Source organism: Protopterus annectens, chromosome 4.part1 (genome assembly GCF_019279795.1).
Source record: "Protopterus annectens isolate FY-2018-M chromosome 4.part1, PAN1.0, whole genome shotgun sequence".
Classification (NCBI taxonomy): domain Eukaryota; kingdom Metazoa; phylum Chordata; order Ceratodontiformes; family Protopteridae; genus Protopterus; species Protopterus annectens.
The window spans coordinates 619,748,806-619,763,513 of record NC_056734.1 but is presented as its reverse complement, the minus strand read 5'-3'; positions in this window follow the sequence as shown (position 1 = coordinate 619,763,513).

Below are 14,708 nucleotides of genomic sequence, written 5' to 3'. Positions count from 1 at the left end.
GCCACAACCCCCAAAGGGCTCTTTAAACTTGAACAATGCTATAACAAAGTTGCTAAATTTTTAGCAAATACCCCTTTAAGAACCCACCACTGTATAGCACTAAAAAGCCTAAATGGGTTAGAACTGCCTCATCGACTAACATATGCACAACTTCTTGCCACCTATAAAATTATCCAGCATCCATCTGCCTGTCCAGCACTAAAAAACATTCTACATAATTATGTTCCCAAATGGTCATTGTGATCCAGTGATCAAAAACTCCTGTCTGGCTATAAACCTATCAGATCTGCTGGGAATTGTCTATACTTGTACAAGGTTGTTAAGGCCTGGAACTCCTTACTTGTATCCATCAAGTCAGTAACCTCTCTTCCATCTTTCAAAACCTCTCTGAAAGACTTCCTATCTAAAATCTGTCTCTGTTCTTGTTCAAAACCAGGATAAACTATATCCCTAAATGTGAGCAAGTACTTTTTCATTCCTTATAACTCATTACTTTCCCTTTTCACTTACTTCCTTACTTCTATCAAATTCTCTTCCCTGCTTTTCTCTTCCAATATACCAAAGGCCTGTTTTTCCCTCACTTCATATTGTAATTCCTGTTTGTGTTAGACTAACTTACCTTTAATTTCTTTACAAACTGTCTAAAGTTGCTCTAAATATTAAATAATTAAGCAATAACCCACACCTGGGTGTGGGTAATGCTGGATTTACCCACGGTTGGTGGGGTTTGGTCACGAGAGTGAAGCCCGAGTGACCAAACAAAGACAACCATGGGTAAATCCAGCATTACCCACACCCAGAAGTGGTTATTGCTATTATACATTGACATTATTTAAGAAAAAAATACTTACTTTTCTTAAATAATGTCCTTGTATAACGGTGCTGTGCTGTCCTTCTGCCACTGGACAGCTTCGCTTTACCATTGCTGATGTACTGTGAATGCATTTGGAACTTGCATTCCCATGCATACCCAGTACATCATTGCTTGGGAAAGTAAGCAGTGGAGAAAAGAAGATCTCTGTTGCTACACTTTGTTTTTTAAACCCTTAAAATTAAAGAATATATCAACGGAAAAAAGTCTGGGCAACCGGACCTTTTTCCATTGTATATTCTCAATGGGCAAGCTGGTTGGGCTGGCCAATCAGCGTGCTCATTTTATGATGTTACTGGCCAGTCATTGTATAATTGCCATATAACCTATATTGATTTTTAACTAATATTTTAATATTATGTGTAATTTGTTACAATTATTTAAACTGTGAATATTTTTGAAGATTGTAAAATTATTGTTCTTAAAATGTTTTGTAATAATCTGGAGCTTTTCTCCCCAGGCCCCACCTAAAAATGGGCTTCTACCCAGTCAGACTTTCCTGGTAATCAAATGTCAATCAATCAATAAATGCACACTGTAACCATCACAGTTACATCTCTAAGTCTTTGATATCAAGGACTTCATTGTTAGAATTGTTCTTTAAATGTGACTGTCTGACTGTGCTTAATAAGGACTAAAATAACATGATAAAACTGTCCTTGATGTGAGAATGTCTTGAATTCTGGATTTATACATTGGACCACTATCTGACACTAAAGATTAGAAATATTATATCTTGTGAATGTAGCTTTTAGTGCAGTGATAATACCTTGCCTCTTAGTATCATTCTTCTTTACAATGACAGTTTAGTGATGACTATTAAGGATATGAAGTGCTAAGAAGCTGCATCTGTAGACCAAGGTTTGATTACATGTTCTCCATAGTTTATTATCAAAATGTTGAAAGGCAGAACATTTTCCCTTCAAAAGATCGAAATATAATATCGAAAATGAAAATAAAATTTTGCCTAAATGTCAAACGTGATAAACACGACGATCGACATTCAACATGCCAGCCTTCTGGTTTCAAAAGTTGTGTCCTTTTATGTTTTTACAGGGAGAAACCCCCCCTGCACCCCCCATGTGGGGGGCTACACCCCCACACCTCCTGCTTATTGTATATACCAACACCGAGATTGCACTACAGTGAAGAAAAGGGAAAATTACCCGATCCGCACTGTACCCACATCTCCATTCAAAACAAGTTTATATTGGCAAATGTATACCCACTTTCATGAATATAAATTCAACCACTTTCTGTTTGGCATTACGAGAGCTTAGAAACCATGCATTTGGCAAACCTGTATTTGACTGTGTGCCTTTTGGAATTTTGATAGCAAACTGTTCTCCATTTGCCTACCGTGTGACAGTGGGAAAGTCATTTAACCAGTCCATGTTCTTGAGTCATCCCTTAAATGCATCTAGTAGATTTATCCAGCTAATAAATTAATAAAATAAAATTAAAAATATCAGGAAGCTTCAAATAAAAGATATGTATGAACCTTAAGCCATGATCTTCTCGGAAATGAACAGGACAGTATTGACTGTCCTAGATTATTACAACTAACACTGTTATACACTACTTGTCCTGTATCCATTGACATGACTAGACAAAATAATAGTTTGTTTTGCATTTGACTACTTTTGAACAAGATTTATGTATTCTCTCCTGCAATTCTCTTTTCATTTGATTTGTGACTGCATTTTTTTCTGCTTTGAACAGCAAGCCAGTTCTACAACTTGTTTCATCTTTCAGCAAAAAGTATGTTTGAGTTTACTTCAGAATGCTATTTTTTATGATCTGGCCAAGTCCTCATAGATGTTTCCTGTAGCATTCTCATCTCTGAGTCTTTCTCAGTTCATCTCTGAATAAATTTGTTTCTTTTCTCTCATGGATAAATGCATTATAATAGGCTGTCTTGTATTACATCACCCAGCAGATTGTTTGCTCCTGTAGATTTGAGTGATTATATATACCCACTATGTGCACTGCATCTGATCTGCTAGCTTATATCTTACTCTCTGGTTATATTTCCATAAACAAAATGGAATTCTTACAATCTTGATGGTGTCATGTTATACAACTTTTTGAAAGTATTCTTTAATGGCATATGGTCACAATCAACTTGAACCGCTTTTTGATAAAAATACTAGTGAAGATGTTCACATACACAGCTGCACCAAGTGGTGCTTTATCAATCTGAATATTTCTTTGCTAGTAGTTACTAAGTACTCTTAAACTATATGCAACTGGTTTCTTTTCTTGCAAAATCATAGCAGCAGTACCATTCTGTTCAGAATTAGTTTGTGACACAATTCACATCAAAACAACTCAATGTAGGTGCTCTAGTAATTAGCTGTCTGATCAAGTCAGAACTATTTTCTTGCTTGACACTCTAGTGCTGTACCACATCTTATTTCAATAGAGTCCTTAATTACACAACTTATATTGTTGCATGATCTATCCAAATATGTTGCAGACCTGGCAAACATACCAGATCAATAAATGCATTTTCATAGTTAGGAAGCAAATAATAATTTTTCACTTGCATGTCATTTTTTAGCATACTAACTTTTTGGCAAGTTTTCTGCTCAGACAAAACCTTGAATCTTGTATTACTTAATCTTATATCCACAAGTAAGCAATTTCTGACCCAAAAAGCAGCAAAAAGTGGTTTGAGCAAATAAATTGCATAAAAAATGTTTTTGTTTATTTTCCTTTAACTTTAGCACTTTAAAGAATTGGGATGACATCACATTACACTCTGCCACACTGTCTATTTAAAAAATCATGACTGTTCTTCCTGTTTCAGTGAATTCTCCGTTTCCCCTCTGTTGCACAGTTTTCACATTTACTGAGCCCATAGCAAAATCATATTCATAGTTCATTTCAACATCAAAGCTGTTTTTGTTGCTACAACTCTTACAAATCATAACTGACAATGCAGGATGTATCGTCTTATTATGCTTACCGTCACACAACATGTAAAATGTTTCAGAATCATGCTTTGAATGGCTCATTTTCTATCTCTCTCTTACTCTCTTATTGCCAACTCTCTTTTTTTTTCTTTTCTTTCAGATTACAGACTTCAAAGTCTTCAATTAACTTACTTTATTTAATGTTATATCTGTCTCTTTTAACAATCTGCTTCTTGTTTGGTGATTTTGTATACCATACACAATCCTTTCTTGTGCCAATGAGTTATGTATTCAGTTCACAAAACTCACAAAATCTGTCTTATTTAATTTGGTAACATAAATATTAATACTTTCTATTTCTGAGACCAGCTGGCATAATGGTTAAGGTCTTCGCCTCCCATGTACAAGATACAAGGTTCAATCCTGACCTCTGACCAATGCTTGTTTAGAGTTTGCATGTTCTCCCTGTGTCTCTGTGGGGTTCCTCCCACCTCCAAAAAATATGCTGAATGTTTCCATCTCAAATTCACCAATGAATGCAGCTGTGGGCAGCAGCATATACTCTATGTGGTGCCCTATAGCAGGAAGAGTTGTACAGAACAACTGCTTTGGGCATCTACTGTGGTGCGCAGTTCCCTCAGGATAGGAGATCACAGACTGCATGATGTTGCTGGGCTAGCCACTCAATGGTGTAAAATATGGCTCTAGGTGATTCGATCATGTTGACTAATTTCGCCAAAATGGGCATGGGTATTTATGGTGATAAGTGGGTTGAGGACCCGGCCTACTTTGACCTATGCCAGGGACCCATGCTAATAGTGGGAGGGGTGTATGTACCCCTACTGTCCAGTGTGTGCCCGCCATAAAGCCCAGCAGCCCTGGGTCAATAAGCTACTGGCCAGCCAATGTCTAGTTGCCCAGCTTGGGTTACCTGGGATAGCTCTGGTGAGTGAAAGCTGGACATAAAACCAATCAACCTGCCAAACATGAACTAAGAATTGCTACACTTAATGTGGGTTCACTGACACAATGCAGCTTGGAAGTGGATAACATGATGATACAGAGAAGGCTGGACATCCTAGGATGGAATGGCAGTGCAGCAAAGCCACTTGGCTTGGGATCCAGAGTCTACTACTCAGGAGGGGGGTAGGCTAGAAATGGTGTAGGAATTGTGGTGAAAGACAGGCTTTAGAAGGTGGTGAAAGATATCATCAGAATTAGTGCCAGACTCTTGGCAGTAATACTCCAGTGTAATGATAGGGCAGTATTTGTAATTTCAGCCTATGCCCCACACCAGGATTGTGATAGTGAGGAAAAGAGTGCATTCAGACCGCAATTGCAAGACCTACTGGATAAAGCAGGACAACATGAATTGGTGTTGATAATGGGTGACTTGAATGCACATATCAGGACAGACAGACCACGATATGAGGACTGCCTGGGTCCACATGGGTGGAGCAACAGGAATAAAGAAGGAGAGGCTGTTCTAGGCTTCTGTCTAGCAAATGGCTTGATACTAGTCAACACATGGTTCAGAAAGAAGGACAGTCACAAGATCACATACAAGAGTGGCCAACATGCAACTCAGGTAGACTTGGTTGCCGCAATCAGCTGCAAGCAGTGGTCAGAGAAGGCTCTAAGGTCAACAGAGACCAGGCTGAAGACCTGGAAGTTGACTGGAGAGAAAATACAACAGTTTCAGGAACTACTCAGGGTTCTAGCACACCATGAAGAGGAGAAAATATAGCTGTAGTTGAAGAAGAATGGCAAAACCTCAAAACAGCATTTGTGAGGACTACAGAACAGATATATGGCTGAGTCAGGTATGGAAATAAGGTAGATAAGAAAAGCTGGTGGTGGAATGCAGAAGTCTAGGAAGTTATCAAAAGAAAGAAAGAGTGCAGGAAAAAGTGGGAGATAGAAATGACCAACCAGGCTAGGAAGGAGTACTGGTTGACTAACAAAGAAGCTAAGAAAGGAGTTGGAATAGCAAAGAATAGGGCATCGGAGGCACTGTACCAACTTCTGGAAAGTGACTCATTAGGTGGCACAAAGAAACTATATCAGGTTGCAAGGCAAAGTCAGAAAGATAAAGAAGATAGTCAGACACCCTTGATAAGGGATGCCAGCAGCAACCTGCTCACCAGTCTACATCAAGGCAGATTCTGAATGAAGAAAACCACACAGAAGCTGTACTGTCCCAGAAACAGCCTACGATGAGAGGAAAAGAAGAGGACCCTACCCTAGGAGAAGTAAGAATAGTACTAAGGAAAATGAAGTCAGGGAAAGCAGCAGGCTAAGATGAGGTCACAGCAAATATGATAAAGATACTGTGTGAGATAGGGGAGAAATGGCTCCTGAGGGTACTCATATCAGTGTGGGGAGAAAGGTGTATCCAAGATGATTGGAGAATAAGCATACTCATGCCAGTGTAAAAGAACAAAGGGGCCATTCACAAATGTGGGCAGTACAGAGGCATCAAACTCCTATCACATTGCATAAAAGTTCTGGATAGGATGATTGAAAAATGGATACACAGAATAGTAGAATGCAAGATGGGAGATAGCAGTTCGAATTCAGATCAGGATGGAGCACAACTGTCCTGTTGTTTGCAGTGAGACAGAAAGGTGAGAAGAATCTAGAGACAAGGAAAGAGTCCAATTTGGCATTCCTAGACTTGGAGAAAGCATATGACAAGTTCCCAAGAAATCTGATCTGGGCAGTACTGCAGTGATTCAAAGTCTCAGAAACAATGGTAGAATTAGTGTAGGTTATGTACAAGGACCCAATGACTCAAGCACAAACAGTGTTCGGCCTCACGGAGGGATTCCCAGTGGGAGTGGGTGTACACCAGGGTTCAGCTCTGAGCCCACTGCTGTTCATAATGGTGGTGGACTACATTAGCAAACGGGTTGGAGGAGACAGATCAATAAAGTTGCTGTATGCAGATGATGTGGCATTACAGGCAGACTCTGAGCAAGAACTCCAGCAAAGTATAGAGCAATGGAATGCAAAACTGAAGGCACATGGGATGAAACTAAGCACAGATAAGACAGTGGTAATGGCAGCAAACTGGGGAAATCAGAAGTTGAGAACTGAGATAGAAGGGAAGATAGTGGAACAGGTAAATAGCTTCAAGTATCTGGGAGGGGTGGTTGAGGAGTAGGGAAGTCTGAATGAAGAGGTCAAAGCTAGAATCAGAGGGGGTGCAGCCAACTGGCATAGAGTGTCAGGTCTAGTCTATGACAAAAGAATGCCAAAGAAGCTGAAAAGTAAGGTGTACAAGAAGTGGTGTGACCAGTACTACTATATGGTACAGAAACCTGAGCAGTAAAGAAAGAGCAAATGAAGAAGGTAGAGCTGATGGAAATTAATTGCCTGAGAGGGGTGGTAGGATAAGCTGTAAAAGTGCTAAAGAAACAGTACCATATATTGCATCACCCTGTTCTCAGAAACAAAAAAAAATAGTATTTTTGAGATATGCACTTGCAATAATATCGATTAATGTATACTGTTTTATTATTTCATTTTTTTCATTTATATAACTCATCAGCAACTAATATATAAACATAAAATTTCAATCCACATTTTCCCTCTGAGTCATCAACACATATCAAAATCTGTCCCCAATAAGAAGTTCATGATGCAATAATGTGAAGTCCCAGTACTTTGAAAAATAAACTGCTATTCAATCAGAATAACATAAAAATTCTAAAACTCATTGCTATATTTTCAAAGATTTTATAGGGGAGCATTCCTCCTCTTCTTGTACCCCCTCATGTGAGGGTTTGTGCCTCCCACATACATGCTACTTAAATATATTACTGTAAAAATTGATAATACTGTACTGTACCATAATTAGCTGGAAACACTGTAATGAGACTGAGAACGAAAGTCTTTATCTGTTAATTACCCAAACTCATGCTGAACAGCTGCCCGTCTCTCCTTTATGGACCAAGTCTTGTGTACTTTCCGGAATTAATTTTCCAAACACTGTAGCTCATTTAATACAACTTTATTAGATGTTCACAATATCCAAATACTGTCTTCATTAACAGTGTTGATAAACAATTACTGTTCAAAGTTACTGCACATCATATTCTGATTGTCCCGAACAATGTAAACTAATATAGTCTTTATTTGACCTGTCTTCTGTACTCAGGCTCGAGTGTCTGTAATATTTTCTGAAGTAACAGATCAAATGAGCTCACTGTCTTGCCCCCTGCTATAAAGCACGCTTTGGTGGGCTTTTCTGGCTATAGAGAACTCAGCACAGCTCCTCATGGTGTCCAGCAGAGTTCCTAGAGCAGCAGAGACCAGAAAAGACAAACTTTCCAGATTCTAAGTATTTTTTCTGCATTTTCGACTTTTTAAGCCTTTCGATTACTATTTCTGCCTGTTTTATTCTGTTATTACCTGTTTTTACTGTTTTTAATAGCTTGAATTGTTTGTTGCACTTGCTTGTTTAAGTTTTGCTTAAAAGTTAAACAACAGGCTAATACACTCAAGTGTACTAGCTTTTGATAGCAATTAGTCGAAAAACACAGCATTTATTGTATTTTCTGCCTATCTGAAAAAAAACTTGAAAAAACAAAAAAAATACTCTTGTTTTCCATACTTTCCTAATAGTTTGTTCCAGTGATCAGATTTTGCTGATCCCTGGGCTTTGTCTTGGTTCCTGTGTTTCTTCATTTTCCTTGTTTGGTCAAGGGGAAGTTTCTTTACTCACCAGTGAGGGTGAGGAGTACTGAGCTGCCTGTTTGTCCTCAGAGGAGTGGTTTAAAGCAGTAACTTGTAGTTTATTGACCATTTTGGGTCATTTCCTGTCTTTTCCAGCCCCCTGCTATAAAGCACGCTTTGGCGGGCTTTTCTGGCTATAGAGAACTCAGCACAGCTCCTCGTGGTGTCCAGCAGAGTTCCTAGAGCAGCAGAGACCAGAAAAGACAAACTTTCCAGATTCTAAGTATTTTTTCTGCATTTTCGACTTTTTAAGCCTTTTGACTACTATTTCTGCCTGTTTTATTCTGTTATTACCTGTTTTCACTGTTTTTAATAGCTTGAATTGTTTGTTGCACTTGCTTGTTTAAGTTTTGCTTAAAAGTTAAACAACAGGCTAATACACTCAAGTGTACTAGCTTTTGATAGCAATTAGTCGAAAAACACAGCATTTATTGTATTTTCTGCCTATCTGAAAAAAAAACTTGAAAAAAACAAAAAAAATACTCTTGTTTTCCATACTTTCCTAATAGTTTGTTCCAGTGATCAGATTTTGCTGATCCCTGGGCTTTGTCTTGGTTCCTGTGTTTCTCCATTTTCCTTGTTTGGTCAAGGGGAAGTTTCTTTACTCACCAGTGAGGGTGGGGAGTACTGAGCTGCCTGTTTGTCCTCAGAGGAGTGGTTTAAAGCAGTAACTTGTAGTTTATTGGCCATTTTGGGTCATTTCCTGTCTTTTCCAGCCCCCTGCTATAAAGCATGCTTTGGCGGGCTTTTCTGGCTATAGAGAACTCAGCACAGCTCCTCGTGGTGTCCAGCAGAGTTCCTAGAGCAGCAGAGACCAGAAAAGGCAAACTTTCCAGATTCTAAGTATTTTTTTCTGCATTTTCGACTTTTTAAGCCTTTCGACTACTATTTCTGCCTGTTTTATTCTGTTATTACCTGTTTTTACTGTTTTTAATAGCTTGAATTGTTTGTTGCACTTGCTTGTTTAAGTTTTGCTTAAAAGTTAAACAACAGGCTAATACACTCAAGTGTACTAGCTTTTGATAGCAATTAGTCGAAAAACACAGCATTTATTGTATTTTCTGCCTATCTGAAAAACTTGAAAAAACAAAAAAATACTCTTGTTTTCCATACTTTCCTAATAGTTTGTTCCAGTGATCAGATTTTGCTGATCCCTGGGCTTTGTCTTGGTTCCTGTGTTTCTCCATTTTCCTTGTTTGGTCAAGGGGAAGTTTCTTTACTCACCAGTGAGGGTGGGGAGTACTGAGCTGCCTGTTTGTCCTCAGAGGAGTGGTTTAAAGCAGTAACTTGTAGTTTATTGGCCATTTTGGGTCATTTCCTGTCTTTTCCAGCCCCCTGCTATAAAGCACGCTTTGGCGGGCTTTAGCACGATTTAGCGCGGAGTTGCTACAGGAGCACACAAGAGCAGCGGTGGTTAATCAAGGTTAAACTATTCGGGCTGCCTAAATTTCACTCTTCAAATTTTCCCTTAAAACAGCCTTCCTTGAACTGTACTGCTGATCAAACCAGCGTATTCTATATCTAAAAAGAAAGTTCAGCTCTACTTGATTCTTATGTAGACTATTCTTTATCTGTAAAGACTAGCACTTGCTCCTAAAGTATTTTTTTACTTTGATATAGCACCTTTATTATACATAGTACCCCACTAGCCAAAATCCCTTTTTGATCACCCACATCCCCCGGAGTCTTCTCAAAGTCCTTGTCTATTCCTTCTAGCATGTCGAGGGATCAGTTGCTAGTGTCCTCTCCTGCTCAGCTGGTGAATCTGGGAATATTGAGGCAATGTTACAATTGTCTCATGTACACGGACAACCCTCTCCTTCTTCCACAAAACACAAATACATGCGAGAGATGCAACTATATAGCCAAACTGGAGGCTGAGCTCTCTCAACACAGGACTGGCAAGACCAGACAGGAGGAGAAGGTAACCTCACACACCACAAACCCAGTCTCACATAGTACTATCAATACTTCAAATCATACACATAAATACACAATGACATACTCGGAGGCTCTGATCAAAAATCTACCAAAACAGCAGAGGCCACCAAAGCAGACACCCAAACATCTGCCACCTCAGGACACAACACATTCAACACATAGACCACATAGTCAGTGTGCCAAACAGTCACAGCCCTTAAGGCCAAACACAATGCCAGACACACTCGTCATTGGTGACTCCATAGTCAGACACACTGATGTCCCGCTCACCAGATTGAGTAAGGAGAAGGTCACAGTAAGCTGCCTGTCGGGAGCTGGAATCCGCCACATAACGCAAGCACTCAGGTCTCTCAACAGCAGGTACAAGTACGACTCTGTCATTGTCCACGCTGGTGTGAATGACTTGAGACGTACCTCCTTGGACTACATGAAAAGAGACATAGAGGAGCTCTCTGATTATGTAGCCCAGGCAGGTATGACCCTGACCTTGAGCAGTATCCTACCTTCACCTAGAATGATGCCACAATACAGTGATAAGATGATCAGCTTTAATAATTGGCTTAAATTTTGGTGTCATTCAAAGGGGATCCAATGTCTGTCTGTCTGGGATGATATGCTGGACAAGCCACGCTGCTTCGCAAGGGACGGCTTGCACCTGTCACCCCTGGGCTTCCGGATATTGGCAAAGGCTCTTGCCATCCCCATAGTGCCTTTTTTAGGCAAAGCTCAAATTCTAAACCTACCACCCTAGAACACAAAAAAGGAAAAAAACTAAGGGTAATGCTGCTCAATGCCAGAAGTCTCAATCTCAAGATGCACGCACTCGAGGCCCTTCTCAGTATGGAGAACATCGATGTTTGTGCTGTGACAGAAACCTGGTTCAAGGCTCCTGAGAGCACCCCAGCACTATCAGGTTTCACCTCATATCATGCGTTCCGGCCCCAAAATCCGGACAACACCAAGAAAGGAGGGGGGGTGTCCATATTCATAATGGACACTCACACCTCAAGGTTGGTGGCAACGCATGATGCATCGGAGACCATCCAGGTGCAATTAACCATAGGCAAGACTGCTCTGCAATTTGTAGCATGTTACAGGCCACCCTCTCAAACTCAGGAACCTCACATGGCCTTCCTGAAAACACTGGAGGGGATAAATGTATCTCCAAATACCATCATACTAGGTGATTTCAACTACCCTAATATAGACTGGGAACACTATTCAAGCCCAAACACTCTAGCCCAAAGGTTCCTGGAGTTCATAAACTCAAATGCCATGGAACAACTAGTCACCATCCCCACAAGAGGAGAAAACATACTTGATCTCATCATCACGAACATGGGATCACAATGTTCAACACCGGAAGTATACCCCTCACTGGTGAGATCAGATCATAAACTAATCTCGCTGGAGGTCCTCATCCCGCCCCCACCTGAAATAAAAAAGACCACAGTGAAAAACTTCTCAAAAGCCGACTTCACACTTCTAAAAACTAGTGTGGTCTCCTTTAAGGCCCCTGAGCCAGTGGTAAACATTACTCAAACCGCTGAATCACTTACAAATGCCTTCTACCAGCACCTACAGGACTGCATGGATCAGGCAATCCCAAACAAAACTAAGACTCTTTGTACCAAAGGCAAGCGTCCAGTCTGGTGGAACCCAGGCATAAACAAGCTCTACAACAAAAGGAGGAAGCTACTACAAGATAGAGCAAAATCCTTGAAGGGTAAGACACCTTTGATCATTATAAGTAAAAAACTAAGAGCTCTCATAAAAGCATCCAAGGCAAATTTTGAGAGAAAAATCGCCAAGGACTCAAAAGACAATCACAAGGCCTTCTTTAGCTATGTTAGAAACCTAGGAGGAAACTCCCAGATATGCTCAGAATTAGTTCAAAATGATGTGAAGATTATTGAACCTACACACATTGCCAACATACTGGCTGACAGGTTCAGTGCAAACTTCTCCCAAAAGGAGAGATATCTATACCAGAGGATTGTAGCCCCCCAAACATCTCCAACACCCAGGTGAGAACTGCTCTCCAAGGCAAAAAACACAGCATCCATGGGACCGGATGGTGTCCCCGGCTGTGTGCTCCATGAACTAAATGAGGAATTAAACCCGCAGTTAGGACAGCTGTTTAATCTTAGCCTCACCTCAGGATACGTACCCAAGGAGTGGCGCACGGCGACTGTGGTCCCACTTCATAAGGGCGGTGCCTCCACCGACCCTGGAAATTACCGTCCCATTAGCTTGACAAGCCTTATCTGCAAAGCCATGGAGAGGATCATAATGGAACTCATAAATAAAGACAGAGGGAACTTGCAGACTTTGGATCCATCCCAGTTTGGCTTTGTCAAAGGCAGATCATGCCTCTTAAACTTGGTTGACTTTTTCGAAACAGTCACCAAGGCCATTGATGAGGGCAAGGCAGTCCATACAGCCTACCTCGACCTGGCAAAGGCCTTCGACACAATACCCCACTCAGGTATCATCGAAAAACTCATCGGCTTAAATGTAAACCCATACATCACAAGATGGGTTGCAAACTGGCTAGGTGACAGAACCCACAGGGTCAGAGTTGCTGGCGCCATGTCAGACTCAAAGCCTGTCACAAGTGGTGTCTCACAGGGCTCAGTCCTGGGACCACTCTTGTTTGGCATCTACTTTTCTGAAGTACAAGCAAACACAGGAGGGTTATGGCTGACAAAGTTTGCAGATGACTGCAAACTGGGCGCCATAGTCGAAAACACATCTGACACAGATATCCTTCAGAAGGGCCTCACGGAAACGGATAACTGGTGGCAGAGCCATGGCCTAAAGTTAAACGCCAAGAAATGCATAGTCATACCCTTCGGGAAAAACAAGGTTACCCCTAGCTACCATATAGGTGGCAATCCACTGAGCACGGAAGAAGTCATCAGGGATCTGGGGACCCAGGTTGACAGTAACCTTTCGTTTGACACACATGTTGCCAAAGTAGTTAGGAAAACCTTCTACACTGCCCACCTGATCATGAAAGGATTCACATCTAGATCTAGGGAGGTCATCGTCCCCCTGTACTCATCACTCATTAGACCTATGATTGAGTACAATGCCCCATTCAGAATGTATCTGACCCGACACCTGCAGCAGCTGGAAAGGCCCCAAAAGTTCCTCACCAAAAGGATAAAGGGTCTCAAAAATATGTCTTATGCTGCCAGACTGAAAGAACTCCAGCTCTATTCAGTCGCATACCGCTTGCTCAGAGGTGACCTGTGCCTGACATATAAGGCCATGTCAAACCCACATTTGATGAATATGCTTCACCTCAAAAAATCTAGATCCCTCAGAACCACAAGGGCGGGAGACTTAAACCTTGACATGGTTATTAATAGAACGTGCTGGAGGGACAGATTCATCACCCAGAGACTCCCTATGCTGTGGAACAAAATCCCGGTACATGTGAGGCAGAGCATCTCGCTGGCCTTGTTCAAGAGGAATCTTGACCAATGGATGGGAGATCGCAGATATACCCCAGGGATTACTTCAGTGTCACTGCTTGACAGAGGCACAGCAAAATAATAGGCATAGTTTTCTTCAAACTAAAGGGGTGGCGAAAGCCACATAACTATGGGCTAGGCTTATAAATGCCCTTGGGCAGATAGCCTGGTATGAACCTATGAACCTATGAACTGCTATCCTGAACACAACATATTATATTGCTTCAGTCCAGTAATTTTCCTTATTTACTCTTCCTAAGCTTGTTCTCAGGCTTTGTCTTGTGTGTGCTTTATTTAACATTCCATTAAGGAACATTCTGTAGCTGGCAAGATTGTATCTTTCCCTTGAGAAAAGAACATTATGTATTTCTGTATTTTTACATACTTTATGCTTATCTTTCCTTTCTAGTAAACTGTCTCTCATACTTGACCAGCAAGTTTATTTTTATTTCTGCTTAACTGTCTTTTATGCAAAAATGAAACACAGTTTTACCCTTTAGCCTGTCTAATGTCTAATAACTACTTTAAAATGCAAGTCCCTAGTCTAACAGTTGCCTCTGAGGTCCCTAATGAAAGTCTACAGGGATCTACTTCTGTAGTTACCTTACATTTATATTGCTAACTATTGTATACAGCTTTAGGCTACCTGACTCATAATTTGAAAATTAAAAAATAATTTTTTATTTTGTAAACCTACAATTTTAATTATGACCACTAGGTGTCACTTGAGCATTTATGGCCTGGTTAGATTGAAGT